We start from the raw sequence: 27,537 nt of genomic DNA on the forward strand, positions 1-27,537 counted from the left end.
AATTTGCTATAGAGAACAAGTTGTGTTGAGTTGGTCATTTTAACATAGGAGCTTATGGGAACTGACTCGCGTATGGAGTATTATCCTGAATTCAAATAATCAAAAGCAAAAGTGCTTTTTTTCTGCCATTTCTCCTTTGGCTTCATCATTCAGCAGTGGAGGTTGAAACTCACCACTCACAAGTTTTTAGTGCTCTCAGATTATAATGTCTCTTTTAGCTTCCTTTGTAATTGGTTAATTATCTCAGCCAGCAACTGACGACCCCTCGCTGACACAGGACGATATTCTCTATATGTTACAGACTGTAGTTGGGCGAGCTCATGACTTCCTTTGCCCTTCAAGATAATTTCACTAATCGTTTAAGAGCAGAAACATTGGAAGAAAATTGAAATACCATAATTCTTCTAAATGCACATCAGAGCAGACGCAGCAATAATGATAAACAGATTCCGCGCTAATGCTAAAAATCCATGGTGGACAACAAAGGGAACATGTCCATTTCGCTGAATGTTTTATTCAAAGAATGTTCTTCCTACGCTCTCTTTGAATCTCTGGTCATTTCATGGAGAGCTCGTGATCATGCATGACAAGTACGTCTAGGCGCTCAGCCTGTCACATGGCTTGTGAACGCAAACACACAGGCAGAGCTGACATTTTTTAATAATGCATGCGATTCAGGGTGCCATTCTGCAGGAGCCGTTGTCATTCAGCAGTAAACATCCTTCATAACCATCCAGTCAAGCAGGCAGAGTGGGCTCACCAGGAGAAAAGGGTCGGCGAAATATGTATGGACAGTTTCTTTTTTTTTTCTCCTCCAGAAAAACATCAATGCGCTGCTTTCATCATCTCGCACAATTCTGCAATACTGGCAGCGAGCAGCAAATTTTCCCTTGGGACAATGGAGAGGCGAAGTCGTGACGTCATGTCCGGGCCGGACTCTGCTCCTCTGGGTTCTGTAATTTGGTGCAATCTCTCAGTCAGCATTTCTTTCATCAGTCTCTCAGAAGTGGAATGTTGTTCTTATGTTGTTTAATGCTCGTTGCTTCTTTTAATCAAAGAACTTTGCTTCCAATGCACATCTTTGATTTTGTAAACTGAAACCTTTGCGAAACCGTATGCTCACGATGACTTTGTTCACTGTGCAGAGCAGGTACTTTACATCATTAACAGGAATTATGAATTTTCAGGAGCTTAAAAACTGTTTCAGTCCACATGTCACCAGCTTAACATTCGAAGGATCACGAGCGACGAGAGCCAAACCCAGCAAGAGTTGGGCGACAGACAGAGAACACGCTGGACAGGCTGCCAGTCGGTCACATTCAGTCAACCTCTACTTACACTCAAGATCATTCAGAGGTGATCTTCATTTTCAATAACACTGAGTCAATTACAACCCACAGGAGAGGATGAAGAACGAGATTCTCACAAAGAAAAAGAGATCCTGCATTTAGCTGATTAAACAGCCATTTAAAACTTTCAGAATATAGAAGATAATATAATAAAGATGAGTAAAAGTGCTTTAATTATTTTATAATTATGTAATTATGTTAGAATTGATCACTTGATGAACTCAAAACAAGTAAGGGGCAACTGCTTACTGCTGCTAACTGTACCTGCCGTTAGCCAGCTAGCTCAGTTAGCCATGCAGCTAGCTGTAATGAATGGGCGCTTGGAGCACTTTAAGTATTTCCATAATTTTCGCCACTTTTTGAATGTATTTGACTCAAAGTTTTAATGTTGCACCTGTAAAATTGAATTATTATATAAAAGCCCCTAATCAGGGCAGGTTGTCTGACCGCTGCAACAACAATAACATATAATACAATAACTTACAGGTATGTAAAACAGTAGTGTTGTAGTTCAGAGCTGCCAATTAACCTGCATGTTTTCAGACTGTGGGAGGAAACCGGAGCACAAGGGCAAAGGGAGAACGTGCAAAAACTCCACAAACTCAAATGCCAGCTTGTCATAACTACAACACGGTGATGGTAGAATCTTTACTTTAGTTAAAAAAGGACACAATAAATTCTCTTTCCTAATTCACGAGTTGTTACTCTCTCTTGCCTAACTCTCAACCTGCTCCCTCAGGGTGTAATTTTACTCTGCCGGTAGAAGCACAAACAATTATAAGGTGCATTTATTATCATTTTTTTAAACACACACACACACACACAAAAAAGGGTTATGTTTGAGTCCTTTTGTGCTACATTACATTTAATTAATACAATGAAGCGTTGATGATGAACTGAAAGTCTCACAGCCAGAGGAAAGACAACAGATACTTCTGTATCTGCAGCAGGGTGGCAGCAGGGTGGACAGACTGCAGCTGGGAGGGTGCAGACGTCTCACTTTACTGATGCCACTGATGCTCTGGAGATGGTACCAGTGATGTTCTGGCTGGTTTTAATCACCCGCTGTAGACCCGTCCTGTCCTGGGCCGCACATGAACCGCACCAGTTTGTGATGTTTCGAGTCAGGTGAAGCCAAGGCAAACCTTACCTACAGGAGTAACAGGAAAAACAAAGGTTACATTTCAGACAGCACACATCTCCCCCCAACAGAGAGCTCCAACAGAGATCTCCAACATCTAACAATCACCATACTGCATACAAAGAAGGCCAGTGAAGCCGGGTCAGGAGGTGAGAGAGAACAAACTCTTCCCCAGCATCACAAGTCAGCCCTGCCTCTGTATATGGCCTCATGTTGTCTGGGAAACCAGTCGGCTGCAAGCGCCTCCGGCTAGCGGACCAATTGCCAACTGTCACCCCAGTCAGTCAGGGACCCACACACCTGACAGAAGTCAATCAATAATTACTGGTCTCACAAAAAAACACACAGCCGATCAAAACACAACAAATCTACGAGGACTGTCGTAAGTCACAAGTATACTCGAGGCAAGAGGATGGTTTAAGTTCACATAAAGGTACGTTCTGACGCACTGATGATTTCTTCTCTCAGGCAGTGACATATACCAGATTATTATCCAGACTGGACATTTGGAGACCTTAATCACATGGGTGGCAGATCAGAAAACACGCATATGGGTTGAATAGTTACAGCACATAAAATGCATTAATACATCAATGAATCAGGGGACTCTGGCGTTGATCCCTGGAATCATCAGGTAAATACCTATTAATAGCAGCCATTCAGAGATCTGTACACCGTACAGGGACTTGACAGCAGTGGAGGTGGAGACCGTGGGGGAGTGAAGTGGCACTGACTGCAGAGTAGGGATGAGCGAATTCACCATTATCTGTGTTTGTTCAACCAACCACTTTATCTCATCCATATCGGTACTCGGAATGGGCGACGCTGTATTCGGTGGTCGGAGAAAATTACCTTCGACACGGGAAAGTGTGATGCAATTGTTAACCAAGTTGGAATTCCAAGTCGGAACTTTGCAGAACAAAGTGGTGTTAGGAGACCAGTGGCAGTTCTAGACCAGTTTTAATAGAGGGGCCAGGTTGGGGCCGGCTGTTTTGTTACGGGGTGAATACAACCTGGAAAAAAAGACAAATCCCTCATTCAGACACGGAATAAAACAGTTTTTACAATTTCAACAATTTTTGATTGGGTAGTAAACTGCTGAGCCACTTTATTTCCAAAATCAAGAAATCTGTCATTGTATTATTGATGGGGGCCACAGGGGGGCCCAGACTCAGAGTTAGGGGGGTTCTGGCCCCTGTTGACCCCCCCAGAACCCCTGTAGGGGATATAATGGGCGGGCTAGCTGGTTAGCACGCTAACTTCAGTAGCGATCTCAAAACTGGCGTTTCTTCACATTCTGTTAATAATGTTTGGTCACTTTTATAAATGTTTTAAACATCAGGAGATTCACGATAACTGAATCATCATCTGAATAATCCAGCCATGAGTCTTGTGCATCTTTTACTTACGAGTTCATCTAGTTGTCTTTTCACTTGTAACTGAGTAACTGATGGTAACAAATTTAAAGATGCAGAAGAAGAAGATAATGGTGAAGTACAGAATGTGCCCTGTTTAAAAGTGAAATGTTGTCCATATCTTACAAATTGCTCCTTTAAAGTTGCATTAATTTGACAGTTTATGTGTGAGGACTTATCTTTAGCCCATGTCATGAGAACCAGGTCACTGTTCTGTACTCAGAGATAAAACCTGCCCGCATAAAACCTCCGACATCCATTTACAGTGTGTTTATGAGCAGGACAGTGTGTTTGTTTCACATTTAAACACAGCTGATAAAGCTAATCCTGGCGGTCGGCCAATACTCTCACCTTGGGTGATTAGATGACATTGCGTGACATCAGCTTGTGAGACAGCAGAGCTGGCGGTCCAGGATTTTCACAGAGCCCGGGAACATGCGATGATGCTGGCGAGTGTTGATGATGATGATGGCGATGATGATGATAGTGTCTGTGCCAGTGGCTGTGTGTGTTCTGTTCCAGTGTGATGAATATCCCTCTCCCAGATGGCTGGCTCTCCACGAGACAGAGCGCGTGAACACTCTCAACCAGCGTGAGGCTTCGGCGGCCAGCCTCCGTCTCCCCACCAAGGTCATCGTCAGCAGAAAGGGAGACAGAACCGGGAACGAGTTTAATATCTCCTCTGCTGACAGCTGCAATTTAATTGTTGTACCTGTGAAACAGATACAGCACTTTCAGAGAGAAGGAGACGGAGGCTCTATCTTGATGGCTCTCTTGTGAGTGCCCCAAATCCTTAGGCTTTTTTTAAATTTAACTTGAAAAGCACTTCTTTAAACGCCGCCTTTTAAACTTGAGGAACATTTCTTTTAACAGAGTCTTTTAGAGACACTTAGAGGAACCGCACAGGCTGTTTTGAGACTTGTATTCCCAAAGTCCTTTTATCGATGGCTTTAACTCCCCGAGCATACATACACGCCTACATGTTGATGACCTGATAGATGGATAGCGGTTGTCAGTGTAGTTCACACTATGTCCTCTTACACATGCATCACTAAAATGACCCAGTTGGTTTCTCAGATGTTGTAGCAGCCTGAAGTGTTAAGGAGCACTCCGTCATTAAACCTCAAGCACAGACTGAGCATGTGCAGAGGGGTTACTTCAGTTCACTGCAGCTTATATCATAATGAAGAAGGCAGGAGCTGTTTGCGACAAATGCAGAGCAAAAAACTTTTCACATAATCAAATGCAGCCGCTCCGGCTCTGTAAATCTATGCCGGTCGGTCTCCAGCAGCAACTACAGTTCTGGTCCAAACGGAGTTAGAATCTCTGCTATATCTGGTGGAAATGTGTCTACACTCAGTCTCGCTCTGTAATCGAGAGACAAAAATCAAACCAAAAACAAACCTTCAGTGCAGAGAAGGGAACGTTTGTGCTCTCCGATCAGCTGACCTGATCGTAGACGAGTCACAGGGGAACAGATGATCCGGTGTTGCGGTGCACCGTAGGAAGCTAAATGTGCATTAATACAACTTGAACTTGTGATCAATACAGCTGGTGGTAACAAGAATCGACAGGTTTGTTAATAGTGAGAACTAACAGGGCAGGTGCCAACAAATACTGACATCAAGGGACGGACAGCATGCAGATAAATAAAAAAAAGAAAATCAGCCAAAACTTAATCTTTGAAGTGTGGAGAAAGCTGAAGCTTTGAGTTATATACTGTACATCACCTCCTCTTTTTACATTTTCATTATCTCACGATGGAAAAGCAACAAATCCTGTGGGATTACTCCACGCTGGTATCTGAAGCCTCATCTGAGCATCTTTATTCCTTTACATTTAAATAAGCAGAGAGACGCGGTGACTGTCGCCTTGTCCTCGTCATAATCAAGTTAAGTTGTTTGTGTATTTGTTTCCATTCCTCACAGTTTGTGGAACGTCTGTTCACAACTCCAGCGTGAAGGACGAGCTCGCAGGCCGTGACCTGTTGATACCTGCTGATAAAGACTTGTGTTTATTTTTTGTTTTTTTTCTTGGAAGAAACATAAAAGCAGATAACATAACAACTCGATCAAATTAACTTTAACATCCAAAGAATTCATCAGTCATACTGTCACTGTCCTTCAAAAGAACTTTATAATGGCTCGCTAAGCCTCGCGCTCCTCGTTGTTATTCTGAGCTGTGATTCAAATGTAAAACTTGTAATTTTTAAAAGTGTGTTCAACCACCGGTAGATGGATCAGACGGGAAAATAGACACACTGCGTTATGACTAATTCTCATTTATGTACGCTTATTTTCTCTTCATGTGGGAGGCTGCCAAGATGGTCAATTTCATAAAGCATCATCGTGAGGAGGGAGGTTGATTCAGAGGGAACCTTGGGAAATTCAGTATGCAAGACCAAATCATGCACAAGAGAAGCCGGCGCACATAAAAGGTCATAGAAATTAAGTTACTTGAAGATGAATGCAGCGGCCCTTGCAAGGTTTTTTCCTTATAAAACAACAAAGGTCCTTTTTGTGCTTCCTTCAACAGTCACGGCAGCTTGTGCCAGGAAGAAAAGAATGAAGAAACTCTGTTATACCCTTGAGCAAGGCAGCCGGTTCATAAAACACCCTGGTGACAATGAACACCGCAATGTTCTCAACCCTGAAACTCTGTCTGACCCCACAGTGAAACGGCAAGACGATACAAATCTTTGAGGAGACGTATCGTAATTCTTGCAGCCGTAAAAGGACTGAATGTTCAAGAAGTTTCATAACTCGTCAAATTCATCCGTCTCTTTATTGTTGGACAAACACAACAGACGCTGCACCTTCAATCAGAGTTCAACTTTGACCGGCGTTAAAGCGTCAGCGCTTCAGTCACGTTCTCTGCAGTTTTAAATATTTCCAAAATTAGATTAGCCACGTCTGTCACTGACATAAAAAGAGTCATACAGGCTTTTATATTTCCTGGTGTTACTATGACATTTTATTTACAGACGAGCCGCGGCTCAGCGCCGCAGCAGGGCTTTTAATCAGCTCAAACAGACGGGACGGCATTACTCTTACTCTGGCATCCTAACATTGGTTGCCTGTCAGTTTCATGATTGATTTTAAAATTTGATTGATAACTTTTAGTGCTTGTCAAGGCCTTGCTCCCAGCTATGTTTTGGAGCTTTTGACCATCTATGAGCCATTGTTCAGCCTCAGAGCCTTAGGCAGGGCTCTACTGATGCCGGCTTTGTTACACCAGCTGAAACAGTGTTCTCCTTCAAATCACCTGTCAAGAAACAACTCTGCTGTAAACACGATTTCACACAGTTTCTCAATCCTCTCACAAAACCCCAAAAAACTTCAGATTGACTGGATTTTTCTCCACACTATTGCCGATTTTTGGACGGAAACAATGCTGGTAAACGTAATCCTGAACAACTGACTGCTACATCAAGTTAATGTTCGTAGTCTTTAGGGGCAGATGTGGATCATAATATTAATAAATGTGTTTATATCGGTTTAAACTCACCTGAAGCTAAGAACTGAACCTTAAAATTGGCTTTGTATGTCTACAGAGGAAACAGTCATCATCCACTGAGGCCGCCATGTCGCAACACCAACCCACAGCAGATGAACGGGGCGGCCGTGGCTCAGGTAGAGCCAGAGTCTTCTTATCCTGAAGGTTGGTGGTTCGATTCCCCTTGTTTGCATGTAGAAGTGTCCTTGGGCAACATACTGAACGTCAAACTGCTCCTGATGTGCTTTTTGTTACCTTGCATGGCAGCCACCGCTATCAGTGTATGAATGTATGTATGGATGATTGTCGCTTTGGACAGAAGCGTCTGCTAAATGTAAATTGTAATGAACCAAACGGTGGTTCTTCAGAAGGCTTTTCCTCTATTCAGTGTTTTTAGCTGCCACCATAGCAGAGGGCGGGGCGAGGTGTATTCAGTTGGTTGAAATCCAAAATGTGTTTCATCATTTAAACCTGCAAAAAGATCCACATGTTTTATAATGCTGACAAACAGTACATTTAAAAAGACAGCGGGACTTGGTTCTATTCCTTCGTTCTCCCACGTTCACTTCTCAAAATGTTCAGCTTTTTAAGTCCAATCAGCCGTTTTGCCTTTTCAGCTTTTTAAATATTGATCTTTTTCTGCAGAATCTTGCTTGTTCAGTCTTCTGGGGAAATTTTCATCTTTGCCTCAGCAAAAAAACGTTCAGTCATCAACATGTTCAGCAGCTTTAGCCTTCCTGCCTTTTTAAAGCTACTAGTACTACTAGTAGTACTTCTACTAGTACGACTTTGTTGCTACTACTACATGAATGTTTCAGCAGTGTAGTGCTGCATTACAGTTTTATGAATTTCAGGCAATTATTTTCCAGTATATTCAGCAGTTTTCTGGGAAATCACTTCAGCTGTCAGCATTCACGCTGTATTTCCGGGGGAAATAAAAATGTTCTAGTTAACAAAATGCTTTAATGCAGACCATTAGCAAAACGTGATGAGGCTTTGTTTGAGGACAAGCAGCAACTTATGAAGGAGAAAATTGGAAGTGTGTGATGATCATTAAACATTCTGAGTCATTAAAAACTGTAAAACTTATAAATGGAATGGAGGACAAGACTCATGCACTCCCCAGATGTCCCTATCGTGTTTCCAGCCATAGTGTTTCCTCTCAGGATGAGATTAAATACATTCGTTAGGGCATCATCATTTTTAAGATGCCCTTTAGGATGCAGTTTGATGAAACAGGATCATTACAGCACAATAGTTGTACCATTAATTAAACAGCATAAACACTTAGTATGTAATACAAACAGTGGAAATCATTAAACTGATAAAACTGATTATATACATTAGCAGATAATGAAACAGGTTAAGTGGAGCTAAAGGGGAAATAAAGCAGATATTACATTACCAACGGCTACATGTTCAGCTGCAGATGTTACAGTCTCATTTGCTTAATTGTTGGATTTAACACATGTAGCATGTTAGTTCAAACAGAGCACCATCTCAGCTCGCTCATGTTCAAATATTAGCATTAGCATGAGTCAGCAGCAGACTAGACTGCTCTGACAGTCAGAGCTGTATTTAGCTTGAGCACACCAGGGTTTGATTGTTTCATCTGAGTCTTTCAGACATAGACAAATGTCATCTTCCAATGGAACGCCAGCATTTTGTTGCCTGTTACATATTTATAGATCAGCAGTGAGGGATAAAATGGACAATTGCCTGAAGCTAATCCCCTGAGAAGATTTCTGGTTTTGCAGCATTGAAACATGTTTCCTCTTATGACACTTTGAGAGCTGTGAAGCTGCAGGTTTCACAGACTGGCAGTTAATCTTGTGTTAATGCGACTGAATTGGACTTTTTCATATTTTTCATTTTTCTAAATTGTGTTTTCTTCACAGGTGTTTTGTGTTGTACACGCTGACAGTGACTGAAACATGTGCCACCAAGGTCAAGAAAGACGTCAAGAACCTTTTGAGAGAATCATTACCATTTACCCTTTCTCCATCGGTCCCTGCGCCACGCAGAGAAAATAAGACTTGAACTCTTTCAAACACAACTGACATTCTTCACCAAGGTAGACCTTTGATTTCTAATTGTGATATAGATCATAAACGGTGTGCAGTGCACCCAGGGGTGTGTTTTGTCTGCTGCTGTAGCTCTTAAAGTGTGAGGTGATTTCTTTTTTCTACTATAATGTCCATGTGAGGGCTTTGGGGGATTTGGATGATAGAAATCAGTGACATTTGGAGTCTCCATAACGACTAAAATGTGAGGATGAAATATGCAACAGGAAGAGGTGGTGATAGAGAGAAAGCAGTGACACACATGGCTGCAGCCTCCAAGGCTGACCATCCCTCGTTAGGTGTCATCACATGCTGCAGCTGTGGCGGTGCTGGACTGCAGGGCGGCAGCTTCATTACTTTTAAAGGTGTCTGACATTCAGTAGAAACTGATGTCCGCCCTATTTTCTTATGTTCCATGTTATAAAATAAACTAATATAGTTGTTTGTTGCTGTAAAACTCACATCAAGGGTGTGTGTGAATCACTTCCTTATCCTTGAATTTATTGATTCATAATAATAAATACTTGCAATCAAGCAATCACTGACAGATGCAGCGGTAGATGACTGTAATTCCCGTAAAAAGACACGTTATTATTGGCAGAGAGCAGTAAACAAGCTGTGGACATCAGGTCCAGGACGGACCGCGAGGACACGACCTGGAAACATCTAATATGATGAAACACATGTATGTCATTTAAATAATCATTTAAACAGCATGTGGACTCAGTATGGGTTAAGCCACTGCCACTTTCACTGAATTAAAATAAATGCCACCTTTTATGTTACGTAGCGGGAGGCTGTCGCTTGCTCGCCAGCCACAGTAACATCAAGCAGTGCGATGAGATGTTCCTCAGCTGGCAGGGTGACGAGAGTCGGTTAGCTGAGTGTTTACATCACATTTTTATGCTTTTCTACATTTCTTTTTGTCCCACTTTCCTTATTTTTTTTATAGCTGTAGGTCAAAAAACGTGATACCAATCTTGAAACTCACCTGTTTTGTTTTAGCAGCCGGGGTCAAAGGCCGAAGTTTGAGTCCTTCCAGCGTCGCCACCTGAGACCCAAAACAACCAACTGATGGGATTTCTCCCTGTCAGTGTTTACAATACATTTTTAAAAAAAACAATGAAAAGCTTGATCATCATTAGACGACGGCTGATTGGTTCCCAGATTGTATTTCAGCCAATGCATTCCATTTCTTTTGGTCTCCACGCAGACTGTTTACAGGCAACTACAGCCCACTCAGACGTGACTGGTCGACACTAACCGGACTACAAACAGAAAAAAGAACACTTTCTTTACCAAATTTGTGTCCTTGCCTACAGATTTACATTCATATGCAGATAATTCAGACACTCAAACACACTCGGCTGTCGTGAGTTTTTGATCATCGAGGTCGAGATCAAACATTTTGCGAGGGCTTTCTGATCATCCTCATTCAGGTGAGAATGCACCCAGACTGCACTGATTGCTGTGAATGGCCTGAGACACATGTCATCCAGAAGTTTATTCAGGTGTTCAGGGGGGAAGAAAAATAACATAATTATAGCATCTCTTAAATTATTCAGATGGCATATGTTTTTGTTGGTATAAAAATGAAACAATCACTTTCAAAACCGCTGCTTTCTGTCTCGCTTTCATCCCGTTCGTCTCTGCACTGCTGCTTCTCGTATTGCTAACTTTTTTGATACACTTACTCGGGGGCACCACCAGCAAAACATTTCAAAGCCTAATGGCAGCGGCTTTGAAGCTGCTATAATCAGTGTTTTTTATTTTAACAATGGACCAAAAGACTGTATATGTGACGGCGGTCGTTTAGCAGCAATCCCCTCTTATTACCCAAATTACCCAAATCTGCAGTTCGCCTCAGCTCTGCCTCTGCTGCCGGCCAGCATCTTCCAGCTCGTTGTTTCACTGGCAGCTTTTGTATGCAAACAATTTCTGATAAACCTTTGGTACACTACCTGCCCATCATCACCGATCAACACAGTCAAACTAACAACTGGTCTATGAAGTAAGCGGAGCCTTCACCAGCCAAACAAACCAACCAACCAAATATTTCCCTCAAGAGCTGGTGGCGACTGAAAACAGAGCTAAAATAGAGTGAATGTGTGATTTAAATGTTGACTTTACTGTGATATTGACACAGAACATGGGTTTTGCATGAAAAAAGAAAGTGGGCTGACTTTCCTTGGCCTTTGCAGAATGAGAGATTTAGGTTTGATTTAGGTTGGAACATGCTGATTGCATCCTTTGCTCTCTCCTGTACTGGAGACAGCAGAGCAGGTGAGCAGTGAGTCAGACAGATGAGACACCAAAAGAGCGACTGGAGAGATGAAACACAGGAGGGTGTCAGACAGACGGATGGGACGCAGCGTTAACACACTGCAGCCCCTCACACACTAAAGAAGCAGAGGTTATGAGACCGATGAGAGCGGTGGCACATACAATTTAGCATATTACCTCCTCATCAACGTCAAGGCTCTTATTTTTCCTTCGGGCTTTTCTCCTGCTGGTGGAAACAAACAAGAGAGTGCGATGAGTGCTCATTCAGCTCGAGCATTATTTGTATTTTCATTTCATATTGTAACTGCCAGCTGATGAAGTGTCTCACATCTTATATGAATTATACCCTGAAATAACTTCAGATTGTTGCAATTATCAGGCATAAAATTAAAGATTTCTTAAACGATTAAACTTCTAACAACACCTCGGGCAGTAAGATACAGTTTTAGTCATCGAGGTGTTTGCAGTGTCTGTTCCTGCTCCTGTATATGCATCAGCCCTTTCAAGCCATGGGAATTAAATAAACGCAATCTTTTGTTAGCTCGAGGAACAAAATCAGGTACTGATGTGCTTTCTTTGCCAAACAGCACGACAACAAGCAGAGCAGAGAGGTGTCAGTAGATGCTGGTTTGGACTGTGGAACAGTCGACAACAGCTTCATTTGTTAGTTGACTCCAGTTACAAGCTGTATGCAGGTTGGCGCCTGCTATAAATCCACCTCAGCGGTGCAGGTTCAGATGCCTCACTGTGTGGTTTTAAACATTCATGTCTCAAACTAAAATCTGCGGCACGGCGTGTTCTGTATGATAGTCATGCGCTGGCTTCAGAACTGACAGGTAGTCTCAATTATAGCCTCCATGTGCTGCAGTAAAGTATTCAGTGGCATTGCAATTACAGCTGGGAAAAAAGGAGGATTCGCTTGAACGTAGCCCAGTGTTTCCCACATGGTGCGAGATGTGTTGTTTGCAGCGATAACCTCCACAGACCTCGAACTGCTATGTTCTCGATGTATGCAGTTAGTTGTGTGAATTAATTCAGCTGTGATATAACGGCACCTTTTGTTCGCAGCTAAATTAAACTATTACCACTTCTTATATTTCATGTTGGTGAGCGTGAGTGAATGTGTTTATATATCAAAGAGACAGATAGATGCCAGACTTTGCTTTACCTCTCTTTGACCATTGAAACGTCCACTATTTGATACGCCATGCTGACATTACAGACTAGGAAGAATGTTCAGTTTTATTGTGCCATCCTGAGATCAATGCAGACTGTGTTATCTGTTTATATTCTTGCGTTTAATTTAGTTACTTACGAGCAGAAATGGTAAATCACTGCAAACATCACGTCTGACTCACGGCACAACTAGACCACCGTACATAAGGTCTCTCTTCTCTCGCTCTTTTCCCTTGTTGCTCCCATGTTATTACAGGAACCACAGAAAACAAACTTAACTTAAAATGTATAACTCTGTTGGCATGTTAGTGAAAACAAATGGAAGCTGAATGGCTGTTCTCTGTCCCACAGGTCGAATGTTTCCTCAGTCAGATTTGCCGGCACATTAAACAAAAGAGGCAGAATGAAGTGGTGAGTTCCTTCTATGAAGCTTTAATAAATGGGTCCTTTTCTTTGATAATTAATTTTCCTTCGGTATGTAAGGAGTTGTTAATATTGTCCGGTGAAGTCCATCATTCGCTGTCTGCCCACCTCGTTCATCACAGACATACCTTTTCCCGGCAGGAGATATATTTCTTTGTTTGTCTTCATTATGTTGCTGCCTACGACATGAAAGCTTCCCCACCACTTCTGGCTTTTCTTCTAGTTTTCAACCCAGCACAACCCCTGGAGTATTGCAAGCGCCCACTTTGGAAGACCCTTTCTCTCTTTCATGTAACACTGCTGCCATGTGGTAGATCAAGCTGTCAACAAATCAATCACCATCCATTGTGGGCCAAGCGTTGTTCCTTTCCCACGGTGTCAGGATGGAGAGTTGGGCTGTTCTTACAGAACCTTACCGACCGCTTTAGGACCCGGTGAAAACAGAGTGCAGGTTTTTTGCAACGAGAGGCGTCTTTTTCCAGTTGTCTTCTAAACACAGCTGAACACAAGAATAAGGCTGACGTGTTTTGAAGATAATAAAAGAGTTTTATTGTCAGTAGAGACCGAGCTGATCCAAGGCTGTACCTGAGTTACCAGAAATACAGCGTGGGTTACCAGCAATGACAGCGCGTCACCGTCTGCAGGGGGAGAATAAAGGATTGTTTGAGGAGACGAGGGTGATATTACTGTACGTCTCTGCCATGAAACACTTAACAAGTCACTTTCTGTGCGTGTTATTGTGATTACAGTGATTTTGATTGCAGCGCTCATGCTGGTTGGTAGTTGTCATTCTTCCATCATCCAGAATTTGACTTCTTAATGGCGTCAAATCCAAACATTACGCCAATTTCTAATGACATTTGATATTTGGACATTTGCCTAAATCGTGCCTTGAAGTTTACTTCTAGTACTTTACTGTCCTTATATAACTCAACTATATACAGTATGTGCTCTGCCAGAGTGCCAATTACTGTATTCACAAGTATTCAGCGGGTTAGACAAGTAATTACACGGTGAGAACTGGAAAATAACAGTGCCAGACCGCTATTCCTTTTCAGTGTCACCTTTTATGCGCATTAAAAGGTTGAGTGAGTGATACATATTTGTCTTGGTCATAAATTGTTGTTTGAAAGTAATTATCTGTTTAAATGAACTATATCAGTGTATTTATTATGATATTTATTATTCATGTTACTGTTACATTTACTATAACAAGTCACGTTACCCACAGCAAGTAAATACTTCACCCTTTGTGCCGAGATCAGTGCAGCACCAATCATTTTAACTTTTGTCACCTACTATTATCATATAATTGCCCAGAAAATAATGATACAGTGCAGTTCTGTCTTGTAAAAGCACAATCCATTTACCTTTCGCCATGCTGGAGACTGCAGCAGAGATGAAAATTATGGTCTGTCCATCACCTTTCTTCATTTTGAAGTATCTCCCTGGACTTCTGGAGGGATTGCCACATGATCAAGGGTCACCAGAGGATGAGTTATACTCACAGTGCAACACATCCTCACATGACACACAGACCAAACCTCTGTCATACGGTTGCAGTTTGGTTAGGTTCAGGAAAACATCCCTGATTTGGGTTAAATTCACATTGTTACCTCTGTAACTTCCATCACAAATGTATTTCATGTGAACTTGGTTTGTAGTAAGTCAAAAGAACTCACAATGACTTCTGGCATCACACAGTAGACGTAGACGTCGACCACTGGGCACCTATTTTTCTGCAAGAATCAAAAATCCCTGTCGCTGCAGGAAACAACAACCACCTCCCAGATAGCAACCTACATTCAAAAATAAAAAAGGGCGAGTTACTGTAACACTGATCTGTCCAACGATGTGAAATATAAACAAGCTAGTGGCTCTTCCTTTTTCTTTTGCAGGGATTTGATACCTTGGCTCGCCTCCCTATGTGCATGACACTGGAAACAGGTCTGTGTGTTCAAATGTAGACTTCAAAGTATCCGACACAATTGAATTACACTGTATGATGAATGTAATATATCCATATATAGCTGTAAGAACATCAAGACAGATTTATCCAATGTTTCAATATATATATATATATTCTACTTCCACTTCTAAAGTTATCTTGATGACGCCAGATGCAGGTTGGAAATTAGAATTACACACAGAAATAACAGCGAGTTTCATTTCTTATCACAAAGTAATAAAGTCTGTGCATGAACAGTCACATGCAGACGATGTACCGACACCAGGGAGTTGTGAAATTTCTCAAGTGATGCACTAGTTTAACTTTACTGACCCTCGACAGGTGGTCGTGCATAAAAAATGATAAATAACCAGCCTTCTGTATGAAGGTAGAATCTTGTACACTACACAGGACAAAGCCTGGTCGACAAACTGCTGTTTGAAGTTTACAACAGAAGCTGCTTCTTCTTCTTCTTCTTCTTTTTTTTTTTTTTTTTTTTTAGAAATACTGGTCTTTAGAACATTTTCAGTCTCAGAAAACTGCAAACCCACACAACATGTTTCACTCCAAACCTTTAGAGACCTGGCTGCAAACAGCATAGAAACCAGATATTAATGAATTTTAATCTTCTTAAAGAATTGTTCATTTTCCTGTGACTTCTGGTGTATTTCAGTGAAAGGCTGATGGTTTCTTCAAGTCTGCAGTCACAAGAGACTGATATCATTAACAAGTCCCATCTCGTACCTGCCCTGTTGACAGCATCACTACGGCTGCATTGTCGGAGTCGGGCTGTCAGCACTGTGAACATTTTGATAATGACGAGTCTGTTTTTCACACCCTGCGAGTACGCAGACTCCAGTCACGTTCTAACAACTTAAATGAAACACCCCTAAATATTCAATAACACGAAGCATAGACGACGTGTGAGATGAAAACCGTGTTATGAAAACATACATATGAACAGTTTCAACAACTCTGATTAACTTCAACAATGCATATGCATAAATTAAATCATGTTGAGATTCAGATGAGTTTTTGTAACTTGAACGCTTCAAGTTCTTTCATGCTGATGAAGTTACCTTGAGGAAGACACCAGACTTCTTTCCAGCACGACAATACTGTCTGTAACCAAACCTCCAACCTGGAGGAGACGTCCTGTACCTACAACGATCCATAAAATATTACATAACAGACAACAAAACTTCTATGTAGGCTGTTGGAGTCCATTAGATCAACAGAAAACAGTGTTGCAGCACTTTAACACTGAGCCGGCAAAAGGTTTATAGACTTTACCCTCTTATTTAATTGGCATTGCTCAGGGAGTGCTGGTGTAGCCGACTATGTCAGAACACATCTAGTCTGCTGTGGTGGCGGTGTGATCATGACGTCCACCCCGGTGCACCGCAGCAAATCCACAGCTTTTCTCTGAGACAGGCGGAGTGTGAGGTGCTTGGCAGGTTGCCCTCGCCTGATGAGGTGCCATCAGGAGATTTTGTGTGTGGCTGTGCACCTGGAATTGTGGTTGCAGGCACGTACAACACCTGTTTATAGCACATTTGACTGAGAGTGAGGGATTATGTCGTCTTTTAATAAATAAGAACGATGCATCCGTGTTTTAAAGAGGCAGCGAGGAAATGAAATGATCGGAAATATAAAGGAATGAAAAGAAAAGCCACAATCCATTCTAGACAACACATTAAAGCTGTAGTGCTGTTTTTTTTTTCCAGGCTCTTTGTGCAGATTGATGTATGAGACTGTGAATAACCATTCTGACAATGTCACTTAGATTTCTGCACAGCCCATTCTCACTCAACAACACGCAGTTTGACGCTGTAATTACCCCTCTAGTGTCATTTCTGGAAGCACCCGTCTAATGTGGTGGAATAAAGAGCAAGGAAGTCTGAGTCGGGAGGCAGAGGAGCGCCATTCACAGGACGTTCCCTCTGCAGAACAGGATGTGCCCGTGTGTGAGTGACAGAGAGTCAAGCGTGATTTGTTTTAAATCTATGTCACGTCAAGTAATCGAATGTAACTGATGTTGTCGATACTGTACGTGAGTGAGGCTGGTCCGGTGGGCTGCACAGGTCAGATGAGATATGTAACCCTTCCAGGTTCTGGGTCTGACCCAGGTTGTCTTGCATGGAAAACCCCCGAGGGGAGGTGCACAGGAGACGTCCTAATCACATGTCCGAACCAACGGCATCTGGCTCCCTTTAACACGAAGGAGCAGCCGCTGTATGCATGTCTGAAATCCTCACACTGTCTCTGAGGCTGAGCTGACCAGCCGCCCTACAGAGGAAACTCATTTTGGCTGCTTTTATCCGCGATCTCAGCTCACGACCATAGGTGAGGCTTGGAATGTAGATGGACTGGATGGATCTTTATTCCCTGTGACGGTCCTGCTAACTAACAAAAGTCATGATATGTCACACTATGCTATCTACACATTTTACTTTGAAAGTGTAAAGCCGTCTCGTGCAGAGCCGATGCTGGAGCGGTCGGGTGGTTTGAAGCGTGAGGCCACTGACCAGGCTGCCGGATTTGACGAGTCGGGAGTGAGAGCGCTTCGGTTTGGAAACTATTTGTGGCTGTGCTTCTGGGTACTGTGACCTCACTGTTGGTATTCAACGGATATTTTCATCCAAAAGAATCACAGGTGTATACCCCACAGCCCATGTTACAAATAGAAATACAGGCTCAAACCTGCATGCTGTTGCCTTTTGGTCCGATTCCCATAAGGTGGAAAATTCTGCTCAGATGACCGACCTACTGTAGTGAACTAATTGTTGCCTTTAGGCAAAAGGTCGTTTTCACAGCAGACGTTTTGACATGTCGTCGCAGGAAAAAGCAGTAAGACGGTCTGCTGTCCATCGAGCTGTGCAGGTCCAGGTCCCTGATTATGTGCATTCTGGCCCAGCGGGTCTCACAAATGGAACAAAGCCATTAATTAATGTTAATAGTACCACCTGTGATTTAACTGCTCTCTCCGTACGCGAGTTCAGCAGGTGAAGTTTCAGCATGCAGCACGTGTCACTTCATGAGGTATCTGATTCTAACTGGACCATCCAGAACAACTCTGGTTCTCATCTCTAACAGAACTTGCCGTGACTAAAGAGGACAGCTGCATTGTCGTCTGCCACCTGAATCATTTCTTATTTTAATGCCGTAAGTCAGATGACTGTCAGCTGAACATTTTTAGCACCTTCTAACTTTACGTGAGCATCATATAAATAGTAAAGCTGAGACGCCTCCGTGCAGTCAGTCATTTGTGTTTTACTAGATGTTTTTGTCAGTTACCATGGTGACAGGTGCCATTTTCATCTATCACTATGTTAAAAGACACAACCCACTCACACACGCGTGTCGGTCTGCAGTGATACAGACTGCCTCACCAGCAGGTAACCATCAGGTAACCATCAGGTAACCATCAGGTCGTTGTCTCTCACCGTGGCTGTTTTTGTGGCTGCTTAGCGTTAGCTTCACCACAGCTACGACGCAGCTACAACCTGATAACAAAAACAGTTTATCATACAATACAACTGTACTGTTAATAAGAAACGACTGCATTCAGTAATGTGAAGTCTCTGTCAGCTACCTGAATCCTTATTTAAGCTTTATGGTCCAAAGTCATTTATAGCACCATGAGAATCGGACCGGACCTGCAGCAAAACAGCTGAGACACGATGAAAACATGAAGGTGGCAACGCTGCCATTCATGACAAATGTAGGTTGATGCAACATTATCAAGTGCAGCAGATGTGACAGCGACATTACTGTCAGTCGACTGTCTATCGTTGTTATTCCGCAGATGCATGTTGGATGATGACTAAGACTTTTTTCTGTCTGTTGAAGACACATTTAATGAGTTTAGTCACAGTTCTTATATGAAAACGTATCATCGACTTGTGCTGGCTAACATTTGTCGAATGGTGAAGCTGGAAGTTTTGCGTTTATCCTCATTTTACTAATCTGGCCTGTGTAAAGTTAATTACGACAAGGACGGATTCTATCTTGGCTCTGTATATAATGTTCGGTATAAAGAAAAATATAAAATGTATTACAGAAAGAATAATTCCAGTGAGTACGTTATAGAGTTTTCCTGAAAACAACAGACTTCTGTGGCAATTTTTAGATGCTTTACAAAGGAAACAACAAAACATAAGTTCTCACTGTTCACATGAAAGTCATGAAAGCATGACTTCTGGACTGTTGTGAAGATGTTCAGTTTGTTAACTTTGGGTTAAAATAATCACATTCAGTCTTGTAACTTAAGTCATTTGTGTATTATTTACTTAAGTAACGTGACGGAAAAAACCAATCGCTCCCCACCGACTGGGCGTAAACACTGTTCTCTCCAGAGGGAACGTCAGTGTTTGACCTGCCAAACTAACCCCACCTGACTCTGACACTCCTCTCTCGTTATACGTCTCCACTAGATGAGTAACTACAGCATCAAACGTAGAAGCACAGGGCTGCTGACCAGACTGCTGTAATGACGGGAGTGAGAACAGGCTGTATTGTACATGACAGCTGATAATTCATCAAGAAAACACTAAAAAAAAACCTAAAAAGAGATGGATCACAGACGCGGACCTTCACATGCTGTTTTTGTTTCCTCAGACAACCCTGTCACAGTGTGATGCAGCATTATGTGTTCCAGTAGCGTGAGGAGAATAATCAACACGCGTCAAATTCAGATGAGAGATTTGTGACATGATGGAAAAAAAAACAGAACAGTTCTCAAAGATTTCAACAAAAGAAGCTCAACGGGGCTGAAAATATTGGGCCTGAAACTGTTTTCCACCTTCGTGGAATGCTTTTATTTTCATTCATCAGGAAGAAGAAAAGCATCAATCGATTTACCAACATCCGCTTGTACGAGAAATGAATTGTGGGAAATATATATGTAGATGTGTCTGCGTTTTGGTTTTGTTACCTCTGCTTTAAGGGCAGGAGGAAATACTTGGATTCACATGTATAAATGCAAAGGTTGATGCACTGTGATGGATTTGTGCGGAGGGCTGTGCGTCCTCAAGGTCATCTATCACGCTCCTTATCCTGCTTGTCAAATCTGCTGAACTGGCTGTTTGCTCTTTTCAAATGGAGCTGAAGGTGTTTTCATGTTACAGAATGCAAAGACCGACTGAATCAGGCGTTTTGGTTTTGATTCTTTATGCAAATGCTCGTGTCAGTCGGTAGTTGAGGGGCAGCACTGCTTCAGAAATATAATGAAATGTTCTCCAAAGTTTGTATTTCCAGCGTAAACCAAGTGAAACAAATAATGTCAGATATTTTTTAACAAATCCAGGAGCAGCGGGAGGTTTATTGTAATGAGTGTCAGTACACTGCATGCTCATCCACACTTTGTACTTTGCCCAAGGCTGGAAGCATGAAAGGATTCTCGGTACAAAAGAGACACAACGATGGGCAAAATCGAGTAGGTCCGAAAACCCACATCAGCAGGGCATCTTATCTTTGGCTAATTAATCACAATGATTTTACTTTAAAACACGCTGGACGCCCTCGTGTGCAGACAGAGTGGCTTTTTAGTTGTTGTTTTTTCCCAAAATTAAATGGATCCACTTTAGTTTCTGGGAGCATGAATTTCTAATGTTTAGTTTCTTCTTCTTGTCATCCAGTGATTGTTTTTCATGCAACAACTATGATTAAAGTTATATTTAAATCATCTCACTGTACAAATGACAGTGGAACTGATCCCTGTGCAGCCCGTAAGAAACAAACAACGGTTATGTTGTGTATTGCTCTGTATGTTTGAATGTGTGTATTCTTTCTTTCTTTCTTTCTTTCTTTCTTTCTTTCTTTCTTTCTGAGGACCCACTGCTGCTGTGACAAAATAATTTCCCAGTCTGGGATCAATAAAGTTATTCTATTCTATTCTATTCTATGTATTGGTGGTCATGTGTTTAAAGGATCAAAGATCACATCACACTCCTTTATCACGTGTCCGGTCCTGTAAGGCGTATTCTAATTGCCAGGCCCAAAGATAGAGTTCAGTGCTCTGGGCAGTCGTTACTGTCAAGCCCTGCTCCACTGGTGTTACCTCCAGGGGCGATAAACAGAGTAGGAATCGAGTCAGACTGCAGAATCTGGATCAGTACGTGGATCCGATCGGTCCCAGTTCCTATTCTAATATGAGTTTCTGTCAGAAATAATCTTGTCTTGTTCCATTAAGAAGTCACATCCGATCAAAAGCACCAAAGGTCACCAGTTTGAGATGGAGGCACTTCCACTGATACACTCAGAAAGTTAAATATTGCAAAACCAAACAAACCATTTATATTTATTTTTTTTAAACTCTGTGTCGATATTCATGCGTTGTTTTCTTTAAGCCTGCTTCAGACAACTGGATGCTCGCATGCTGGAACCGATCATACACAATCAATGCCCATCCTTGCGGGGAGTGAGAGGGTGCAAGGTCAGTCAACAAACATCCTCTGTTCTCTCTGCAACGGGTGTTAGAGCCCATTATGTGTGGAAAGTCCCTTTGGATGTGTCCTGCTGTCCAAGACTCTGTGCCCTCTGGCCCTCATTTGAAAGAGGGACGTGACCTTCAGACTGAGCACTGAACACCACAGTACTGAGGCTCACACGTTTGAATTATTCAACACCGTGCTGAGACAGAGGAAATGATTCTTTGTAAGAGTAAAACACACAGTGTAAACAAATGAATCATGAACTCTGTGTCTTTGCATCAATGATGCAGTTGTGTATACTTTTAATTATCACACAGGGACAAAACTCTGCTCACACACACTCACATTTTAGGGACTCGACCATGAAAGTCAGTCACGTCTGCTGTAACTACATGTTTATTACCCATCCAGTATGGACGGAAGATGTGTTTGAGCTCGACGATTCTGTCATTCACAAACTCTTGAATTCAATTTGACGGCGTTATTGATAACATTCAGGTGCTAAATGTGCCGATCCATCTTCCTCTTTCTGCTGCATTTACGTCACAACACCGCTGACGTTTCCCCTCAAACGGCTGCTAGTTTGTTACACTAGCTAACGCTGACATCGCTAACACAAGCTAACCTTGATGTCGCTAGTTGTAAACAGTCAGTATAAGTGAAATATACTTCTTGTACCATATTTATTTCTTCCTCAGGGATATTCATTCTAAAACTGTAATAAAAAAAAACAAAAAAACAAAACAAAACGTATACAACTGAACAAATATTTCTAGTGTCGATTATCCAGATAGACCTTGTAGTTGCAGAGATACACTCTGTTAATTATGGAGCAGAGACACGCAGGTTAGTCGACACAAATGTACACAAATCCATTTTTGGATCCGTCCTTTCAATATAGTATTAATCATGTTGTGAGGAGGAGAGCGAGGAGGACGGAGGTGTCACTTCTTTTTTTTTTTAAATGATGTAAACCTCTTCACTGAGTCATTTGCACATTTACAAGCAGTGAGTCTGTCAGACGGTTGGTGAGTGAGTTGCTGTTTATCTTGCGTTCCGTTTTATATGCCATGCACCGCTCTGTGTGGCTTGTGTTCGCAGTTGTGTGTACGTTATCTATCAGCACAACTGAGGCAAGTTATATTATGTATTCTGAGCTCGGCAAGTCAAATCATTCTGATTCTGAAATGGAGGAAAAGGGGGGAGACGTCCCGGACAGCGAGATCTAATCTAGAGGGCTGACAGGCAAAGCAATCAACCTTCCAAATCATTCAGGATGATGGGCGGCTAATTTTCTTTTTACATCTTAATGATTAATCCCCCCAGCAGTGTATATTTATATTTTTTTAACAGCCTTGCAGCATTCATGGTGATGTTGATGGTCTGACTAACAGTGGCACTTATTCAAATTAGCCTCGATGTCCCACTTCGGCACCGGGATCAAAAATAGATGCTCAGGCAATCCAACAAGCTCATGTGCTACAAAACCTACTGAGAGGAGTTACGTTTTCTGCCACTCCAAAGTCACTTCTGGGTATTTTTATTGGCAGAGGCATGAGCATGAAGGCAATTATACAGAGCCTGTGGGGTGAACACTTGGTGTGACCCTGGCTCGATATGAACAAGGTGTTTGTTTAGATTAAACTCCCCTTCTCCTTTCACTGAAGAGTATTCTTGGCTGGCACTCACAAAGGATTGTTGTAAACTAACTGTTGACTGGGATGTCGGAGTCAAGGAAAATATTCTGAAGACTTTCTATAAAGGGCTTAAAAAATGCGCTGCTGAATCGTGTTGCGATATGTCAGGAAGTGCACAGAGATTAAACTTTCTCTCTCTACAGTCACTGATTCTGGGGGCCACTTCAGGGGGAAACTAGTTACGAACACAACACTGAAATCTCCTTATAAGTTGTTAAAGCAGACCACTTGTCACCCGGTTGCTTATTTAAACATTTAGCCGTTATGTTTGTGGCCAGCTGGTGAATGTCAGCTGTTTTCTCAAAGCTAAATTCTCAATTACTTTCACCAGTTAGTGTGTAAATGTGCCTGTCTGCTGTTTGGTTCGGATCAGGTCGTGTCAGTGGGCTTTCAGATCTGTGTCAGTGATGCTGTCGAGTGTCGGGAACTCAACGTGAAGCTCTGCAGCTTCTGGTGGAACTTTCTGTAGGTTCATCAGTACGAGCGCCGTCACATCGTTTCCACATTGTCAGCTGGCTCATTGTACAGTAATTCTAAAAAAGTAACGTGTTTTTCTTGACGCAGTTCCTGCGCAGTGAGACAACTTGAGAATTATATTTCAGTGTCTCGCTGACAGAAGGTTTTCTTTATTAAAGGTGACACCAATCCAACTTGGTCTGACAGCCAGTGAAGAACATCACTTTGTACTCTGCAGTTTGTGCGCAATCAACACTTTCATCACTGCCATGAAAGATTGGAAACATGTCCGCCAACATGTGGAGGAGCATGAGTGTCACCCACGGGACTGGAGCTGAAGTATACTTTCTAAAGGTCTCCAAGGCAGACTGAGTTTGTTAGCTGGCAGTCATGTATCCCAGTCACACAGAGCAGATCTGCAAGAGGCGCAAGTTCGCACTTCCAACTCATCAAGCGCGGCAGCTTGGTCAGCGGCATTCAAGCTTCAAACTGCGACGCTCTGACTGCCCCTCTAGTGCACGTGAAGGACTCCGCGGTCACGTGAGCATTCAAATGTAACAGGCTGCAGCGTGGCGGCTGTGTTACTGAGCTGCTGTGGATTAAACTCTGTGTGTCATAATTATCGATAAATATGATGACGTGACTTTGCTTTACCTCGCTTACTGAGTGAGAAAACCGCAGGGGGAAGTGAGAGTTAAAGAGAGAGTGCACAGAAGAGAAACCTGCCCCTCACCTGTTGTGTTTGGTCTCTTCCTGTCTGACATATTCTACACATACAGACACTGAAGCTGTGGAGAAACGCTGGTATGATGTTGATGTGATCGTCTACACGTCGTCTTCAGGTGGAGTTTTGCGGAGAACCGTGCAGGTGTCGAGGTAGAAATAAGTGTTGCTGTTTACATGGACGCTGACATGAAAAGCGAGAGGTAACGCAGCTCTGCACACGCGTCCTGTGTGCCTGTAAGATCGGCTTCTGGTTACATTTAAAAAAAAAAAAAAAAACAGTTCACATATTATGACTTTTGGTTGTCTCGGCCTCTTTAGGGTTAGTCGCACTCTGGAGGGAGGATACATTAATCCACATTTAATGATTGATGTTTTTTAATGTTTGATTGCAGACAGCAGTAACGTAGCACCAGTACAATGGTTAACAATGGCTGCTTCTTATTTAAATGTTATTTATTGATTATAGACCAATAACACCCAGGCACAGTCGTCTGTGCCTCGGCAGCAGGCTGAAGATGAATCGTGTTTAATATTGTTTTGACATTTTCTCAATATAAAGCCTAATTTATGGACCAACAAGACACTAACAGAAGTAAACATATAAACCAGCTGTTGTTTGTTTATTAAGAAGGTTATTTTATTGTTTATAGACCAGGAATAATGTTCTGTCCTGCATCAGGCCTCAAATATACAGAAATTATTCTCGTGTTACACTGGAGATATTACTTGAAGTTTGTTTTGTCTTGTATTATTAATTGTTTACTCACTTTGTCAGAAGTACCAAAGTAAACCCTGGATGTCTGATGTGTCTAATTATTTCTTGTTTATGCACCTGAGCACACGAGCGTCACCCTGAGCAGGAAGTCCTTCATGTTCCAAGGTTGAAATGATCAAATTAGCGATGACATCATCCGTTACTGACTGTGTGGAAATCGTCACACAGCGTCTCCGGATGCAGAAACTCATCACGACTACACAGTAAAGCCTGCTGATGAGTGGAGCCAGGAGCGACTGGTGTGTTGTGAATGTGACATTATGAGCTTCAATTTCGGCTCTGATTTCTTTGACTGTTTTTTTAAAAAACATTTTTTTTGTGCACTTTTCACTCAAGCGCTCGAAGGCAAACAATAATCAAGTTGTCATGTCAAGATAATTGTGACATGCAACAAAATACACAATCTGACAAAAACACCTCTGCACTTCCTTTCACTTATTAATGTGCAAACGTAATGTGAATATGGTGAAAAACAATAACCTGATACATTCATTTAACAGCCTTCGAAGTTTAAAATCGGACACGATGTCTTCAGATGAGACGATGTTTAGAATCAGATTCACCGTTTAATAATTAAGCTGCTATTGTTTTCAGTCTTTCAGGTGATAAATGAGTGTTTTCTAAAGATCGTGTCACCTACTTCACAGTAAACAGAATTAACCTCGTTCTCTCTTTGTGTCTCCACAGTAATACTTTGAAATTACGGATGCAAGTCTGCAGGGTTGAACAGCTCAGTGAGTTCAGTGTCTGTTAGAAGTATCTGCTGCCGGACCACCGGACCACAGTTTCCTCAGGCGATGAGTCGCCATCATTAGTTTTTTTTAAATTCCATGATCTGTTGTTTATTCACCCATTTATATAAATAGTTTTTGCCCACTGAGACAATGTCATTTTGAGTTTTGGCAACATAAATAAAATGAATATGAACAGTTTTTTTAAGTAGCAAAAAGGGACAAGTATAGTTTTTTGTCCCATCCTGGCTGTATAATGACTAGTTCACTATACAAATGCGGCTTGAGCTCCACAGTATGTGACCAACATAATGCTAGCTAGCTAACATTAGCAACAAAGTGGTGTAGGGATGAAGTATTCTTTTAGGCAAACCTCAAATTTAGCATCGCCCTGGTTCTCTAAACAAAAAGCCTGCAAAATGTTTAAATTGGATTTTGGAAAACTGTTTTTTTATACGTACACGTTTTGTTCAGAAGATGTAATCTTCACAGTTAAACTCCACTTTTGTGATTTCTGAGTCTTATATTAAATCGCTAAAAGTAGAAAGCTCATGTTAGACTATAAATACTTGACATTATGGTCACATGACTAGAACGTCACCACCAGTAAGTGTGGTAATCGTGGCGATGTGTGGTGTTGACACCGGAGTGGGAGCAGTGGGATTTACCTGGCAGAGCAGACAGGAGTTAGTGTGAGCTGGTCTCAGGTGAGGCGCAGGAGACACACTGGTTGAATGCAGGTGGAGAAGCGAGGCGCAGAGGTCCAGCGGTGAGTTGGACGGTGAGGAGGTGCTGCAGCTGGGAGGCAGGTGGAGCTGAGTGCTGGTCAGAGTGGTGCTCACTGGTGGAGAAGCAGAGAAGCAAACATGAGCTCAGGCAAAAACGAGAAACAAGAAAAAAAACTCTTCTAGAAACTACTTGCGCAAGTGGAGCGGCTACATAACACGTCGACTGGCGGTTAATTGATCTGGCAGCGAGCAGACTGGTGATCAGGGTACTCGAACAAGTGCTGATTAACCCAAACTGGCTGCAGGTGTGTGAGTGGAAACAGCAGCAGCTCCAGCACAGAGAAAAACTCTGTCCGGCCTCCTGCAGCACCTCTGAAACACAACGTACGAAACAAAAACACAACCAGTACACGGTGCATGGTATTAATACAGAAATACTATACAAGGATACATGCAAGTTGTAAAGTTTAGTAGTTTAGTCGTAGCTTTGGTAACCATGTGGCATATTACCAAAAAAACAATTCAAAAGCTACATAGACTTTGAGACGAGGGACGTGGATGTGCAGAGATGCTGACGGGGCGCCGTTGGTGGAGCAGATGTTCCATGTACAGAAGCTTTGTCCTCACAGCAGCAGGTGCGGGTTTGATTCCCAGCCTGACGCCCTTTACTGCTTGTTGCTCCCTCTTTCTCTCTCAT

At 42.3% G+C, this 27,537-nt stretch overlaps 1 long non-coding RNA gene across 2 annotated transcripts; it reads right to left on the reverse strand.

Annotated features, from left to right (window-relative positions):
* Nucleotides 1–2,156: 2,156 nt before the first annotated feature.
* LOC119007950 lies at nucleotides 2,157–27,537 on the reverse strand. 2 transcript variants are annotated; one of them, XR_005071288.1, is made up of 9 exons: nucleotides 27,351–27,537; nucleotides 26,781–27,212; nucleotides 16,373–16,454; nucleotides 15,028–15,144; nucleotides 14,716–14,801; nucleotides 11,924–11,972; nucleotides 10,455–10,514; nucleotides 4,257–4,617; nucleotides 2,157–2,499 (listed from the first exon to the last, which is right to left on the reverse strand). It is a non-coding gene; the product is annotated as an uncharacterized LOC119007950 (long non-coding RNA). The 2 variants fall into 2 exon arrangements; XR_005071287.1 differs by lacking the exons at nucleotides 2,157–2,499; nucleotides 4,257–4,617; nucleotides 10,455–10,514; nucleotides 11,924–11,972 and adding an exon at nucleotides 13,869–13,983 and having other exon boundaries at nucleotides 27,351–27,529.

The sequence above is a fragment of the Acanthopagrus latus genome, chromosome 18 (genome assembly GCF_904848185.1).
Source record: "Acanthopagrus latus isolate v.2019 chromosome 18, fAcaLat1.1, whole genome shotgun sequence".
NCBI lineage: Eukaryota > Metazoa > Chordata > Actinopteri > Spariformes > Sparidae > Acanthopagrus > Acanthopagrus latus.